Genomic DNA, 5,697 nt, shown 5'->3' with positions numbered 1-5,697 from the left:
CACTTATAATTTATAGAGCATTTCCATGATCCAAAAATCTCTCCATAAATGCTCGCAAATGATGATGGATACAAATACAGTGATAAAATACATAGTATCCAACTAGCAAGTGCGGTAATAAAATGATTCATAATGAGAACCAATTGTTGAAATGTCTATGAAACTATGAAGTAGTTGTGATCTCTAAAACTAGGAAATGAAATCGATGTAGTCAAAGTCTCCTAAGCACCGAGGCTTAAGAATCTTCGGTGTTGAAGAGTGAGATCCCAATCTACAAATATGATCAGTGAAAGGGAAAAGAGGAGTTTATCTTTAATCGCTCAAACAACAATCGAAATTGACTCTATATACGAAGGTGTTGACTTTTACTCCGCCATTTCCAGAGCTCGATTCAAAGAGCTCAACATGGACCTTTTCAGAAAGTGTATGGAGCCAGTTGAGAAGTGTTTGAGAGATGCTAAAATTGAGAAAAGATCCATCCATGATGTTTTTTTGGTCGGTGGATTGACCCGTATTCCCAAAGTTCAACGGTTGTTGCATGATTTCTTCAATGGAAAGGAGCTTTGCAAGAGCATCAAAATGAGGTTGTTGCTTATGGAGCTACAGTTCAAGCTATTATTCTTATTGGTGAGGGTAATGAGAAGGTTCAAGATTTTATTCTTTTAGATGTGACTCCTCTTTCACTTGGTTTGGAGACTGCTGGAGGTGTGATGACTGTACTTATCCCGCAAAACACTACAATCCCAACAAAAAAGGAACATGTGTTCTCAGCCTACTCTAACAACCATCCTGGAGTGTTGATCCAGATGTATGAAGGCGAGAGGACCAGAACACATGACAACAACTTTTTGGGGAAGTTTGAACTCTCCAAAATGCCTCCTACGACATATGGTGTCCCCATAATATTGTTTTCTTCAATATTGACGCGGAGGCGATCAAGACATACAAATCCTTGTCCTTGAAAAACGCAACTGTCTTCCAATACACTCTTGTGCGATATGGAAATTGTTGAGAGAAGAACTTATGCTTAAGAGATTATAGTGTTAAATATTAAGTTAATCTCATGGATCTTTAGTTAGCTGAGCAATAATAATAATGCGAAATTTAAGATGGAAACATAGCAACAAATTACAATAATAAATATTAGCAAGTTAAAGATACTTGTTGTATTGTAACAAGGTTTGCATGCAAACACAAGTGGGTAATTGATGAACAACAAAGTATAAAAAGATAATGGAGATAAGGAGACTTATATTTGAATATTGTGAATTTTACAAGGAACATAAGATCCAGACACACTTTCTATCGATAAAGATGACCATCTATTTATAGGAGAAAAAAGTACAAGTCTTTAACTGGTCAATACAAAAATTAAGATAAAGATATGCGGCCATGCTTTCCACGCCTAAACTGACATAACCAACCAAATACATAATGTCAGTAAAAAGTTGATCATTATACTTGTAACATCCCGGAAATCATAGGGTAAAAATTTAATTTTTAATATATATTCAAACACTCATTTATCTTTATTCAAACATTTAAAAGTATTCCAATGTAAAACAATTATCAAAGTAAATCCCAAAATCACAAATTTGCAGAAAAACACGGGTGTATGCGTTGCGATCAAGTCGGGCCCTTACCTTTCGAACCGGAAATACCTGAAACCATAAACCACAAACTGTAAGCACAAAGCTTAGTGAGTTCCCTAAATACCACATACCATACATAACATATGAGCCATACAAATCATACAGAGCAAACATGTGATAAGAGATGTTATGTGCCAACCATAGTCTTGCCATTATGCCACGAGTCGTATCATGGTCTTCCTTGCCTTGCCGGGGCCAAAACCCTGGTTCTTACAGAAAAGTGTCAGGAGCCACCTCCTGGTCTTCCATGCAAGCATCGCAAAGACAACTAGCATACAATCTACAACTACTTAATAATTTAACTGTTAGAGTCCACACTCTGGTCTTGCATACATATTTGAAGAGAACTACCTCCAGGTCTTTCATACAAATACCAAGGGCCACCCCCTGATCTTCCTACAATACATAAACCAATAGGGCCGACATTGGTGCCTTCGACCCATAGAATAGTGAGAGACTCACCTCGACAGCTGAACCCACAAATAAATTTATGACTGCTGATCTGCTACAATCCCCGAGATATCAAACAAATAACACTCAATTTACAATTGAGTTCCAAACCGAATCCAATCATCCACATATATGGGGTAAAAAGACCATTTTACCCCTCACCTAGTTTGGTCCAAGACTAAGGCCCAAACTCCCAATCAAAGGCCCACAACCAAATAATCATCCAAGGTTCACTTATGGCCCAACTTTCCAAATTGGGCCCAAACCCTTACATAGGCCTTACCCTAAAGCCCATTAACTTTTCCCTAATCCTAAAAACTTGTTCTCAGATGGTCCAACAATGCTCCAAACAACCAAGCCCAAAAGATAGCCCAAACCCAAAATATCCAATGGTCAACCCTAGTCAACTGCAAAAGTCAATGTCAAGTTCAACAATCCATGTTGACCCAACATGCCGTGTTGCCTCTTGGACACGCCGTGTTCTTCCATCATCTAGATAATCGGGAAATCCCTAGCCAACACGGCGTGTTGGCTTGCAAACACTCCGTGTTTTCTCTAGATTCAACAGCTTAACCAATAAGCACTTAATCCTTAAAGACATATCCCCAAAACATAGATCTGACCTCCTTGAGCTGGATTATCATGTAAAGTTGCCAACTTTACGTCCATATATGACTAAATGAAGCTCATAAGCTAAAAAGGGACTGAATAGGGGACTTGAAGCATGCATGACACCATTCTTCATATAAAGCTTGCACGTTTATGCTCAAGGACACCAAAACAAACCAATATCTGAAAGAACAAGCCCTTAAACAACCCAACTCATCCAAAGACCCAAAAAGGGACCAAAATCATATTAAACTAGCCATGAAGAGATCTAATCTTACACAAGCCAAGATGCAAACTTGATACCTCAAAGAGATTGCAAGAAGTGGAGAGATTCTAGATCTATGATCTTCCTTCCAAGCTAAGCACCTTCAGTCTTCAAAGCTTCCTCTGGAAATGAGCAAAATAACCACAAGAATCCACTCAAGGCTCAAGAACACCACCAAGAAAGCTTGAGGGACGAATTAGGGTTTAAGTGGCAGTGGAGGCTGGTAAAGAGACCAGCCCTTAGGGCTTAAGGAAATTATATAGGGTGCAAATTAGGGTTTCCTTCCCGGCTGCCAACACACCGTGTTTAGACACCAAAACGATGTGTTGTTCTTAATTAAAACCACGATTGTCCTTAACTTATACACGTCGTTTTGCTTCCTCCAATACGTTGTGTTCCATTCCCCAAAAGGGGATTCATTCATTACAATTGCTCCTCAAGATTCCAGGTGTTACAATACTAACTCCTCTAACATACAAAAATACAAATCATGTCTTTGCTAAGTCTCTGTTATCTCTGGTCTTCATAAACAGCTCCTCACACCTCCACACAATATAGTTTTGCACAACAACATCTCAACAATTCTTCGCCATACCAATAATTCAACTCTTCGTACTTCCCAAATTCCTTTTAACTGCTGACTGTCACTTCATGCATTAACAACTTCAATTGATTTATCCGAATCATGTCCAGAGGTCTCGGGGACAATTTCGTCAATGACATAGTTGTTTAGTGGTAAAACACTGGTGTCATATGGAATGTCGTGAGACTGATTCATGTCTAAGGATAATCAGGACATCAGATCGGGATAGGTTTGAACTCATGAATCAAGGACTTATATGAATTAGTCGGTTCTGCAAAAGAAGACAAAGAAGAAACTATGGTATCCGGATAAGTATGATTCAGAATGACCCTATGTGGGCTAAATTATAAAGCTCCTTATCTCGAATGGAAAATTTTGTTCTGAGACCAGTATCCTTAGACCAAAGACAATGAAAGTTGTGATTCATTCCACCCAGAACACTCACTTGTTATTTGTACAGTTTTTGTAGCTCATGGATCACCTAACCACTTGGACTTTGTTTGATGATGTTTGAGGTAGTTTTCGTATTTTCTAGTGGTATAAAGGACACCTAACCACTAGTTGAATGTCAATGATACAAATTTTTGAACAGGGAGAATCAGACCTTATATGATGTGGTCTACTCTATGATGATTTGAAGAACTCTTTCCTTTAATTTTTTTAAGGTATGATCATTGCAAGATATATATTTTGACTATATATTTTTAACCAAACAAGTAGATTAAATACCTTCGTAAGACTAAGAATGAAATGTTTTATCCTTATCTAAAGGGTATAGAGTTATAGAGCTTATTCAAAACAAGTAGCTTAACTCAACCTAAAATCTACTAAAAGGATATTTATGATAAACTTTCTATGATCCTATTGATTTCCATTCCAAAAGTCATATGCTTAGAAATATCTTTTTCTAAGTGGGAGTAAGATAGAACTTTAAAGGTTAAAGAACCATAAACTAAATGCATCATAGTTTGGAACTAGCAAGTCAATAACAGTTGTTGAATATGTTCAAATGGTTTATCAGAAACTAATAGAACACACAAAAATGTATTCATGTATGTGTTAACTAATTTTCCTCAATATAATATGACTATAAAGAGTCAGTGAGTTTTCAAAGGAGAAATCATACATCGATGGAAATCTTCTCAGATTTAAATCCAACATCTTAAAGAAAAAATATTCTAACTTATAAGAAAATGGCATAGTTTGATTTCCTTATAAATAAATATGACTCTTGTGTTTTCTAGAAAGCTAGTGGGAGCACATTTGGATTACTAGTCTTATATGTGATTGACATTTAATTCTCCGATTAAGGATCTATATAGAAAAATCATGACAAATTAAAGGATTAAGTAAAATTGCATTAATTTTCAAGATCTTGAAAAGTTGATGATATAAGACCCTGAGATAAATTATCATGTAAATACCACATGATAAAATTTGGAGTATGCCTTAAAATCCTAGCTGATATCGCATACTTTATGCATATATTTGCATTATTAGTTTATGCTATTATTTAAAGAGAATTAGAGCAAAAGGTGATCATAATGCTTTATATTATGGTATTGTAGGATTTATACGTTGCTAGAACGAAAGGAAGCAAAAAGACTAAAAAAAAAGCAGAATCAAGAAAATTCCAGAAGAGTGCTGAAAGAAGCCAGACGCATCGCGCCCTTATGGGTGATGCACCACGCTCTACGGGATAATGATAATGTCGGTTTAAAAAGTTAGCAACACGAAACCTTATCATTAGCAGCGCTAAGTTTGTACGTTGGCCTAGAGCACAAAGCAGGACCGCCTCAACCCACCCACAATCACACAATCAACACATATATATCATACGCTAGCTAGCATGTACAGAAAGTCATACAGATCTACAAATCACTAATCATAGCATCATCCTATATACCAGGATACCGATCTAACAGATCAATAAAATAGCATCATCCTATAACCAGGATACAGATCTAACAGATCACTAACATAGCCTCATCCTATAACCAGGATACAATCCAAAAAGGGCCGATATTGGTGCCTTAGACCTTGTTGATATAGTGAGAAGAACTCACCTCACAAGTAGTGCTGAATTGATAAAACGAATCCCAACTCACAGCCCCAAACTCAACTGCCTGTAACCACCA

At 36.9% G+C, this 5,697-nt stretch overlaps 1 pseudogene; it reads left to right on the top strand.

Moving 5' to 3' along the window:
• Positions 1-279: 279 nt before the first annotated feature.
• On the top strand, positions 280-1,012 carry LOC145105851 (chloroplast envelope membrane 70 kDa heat shock-related protein-like; annotated as a pseudogene).
• Positions 1,013-5,697: the final 4,685 nt, after the last annotated feature.

Source organism: Lactuca virosa, chromosome 4 (assembly GCF_052849685.1).
Source record: "Lactuca virosa cultivar CGN04683 chromosome 4, Lactuca_virosa_CGN04683_v6, whole genome shotgun sequence".
Lineage (NCBI taxonomy): Eukaryota > Viridiplantae > Streptophyta > Magnoliopsida > Asterales > Asteraceae > Lactuca > Lactuca virosa.
The sequence above is the reverse complement of the archived record's forward strand: the minus strand, read 5'-3'. Positions and strand labels throughout refer to the sequence as shown.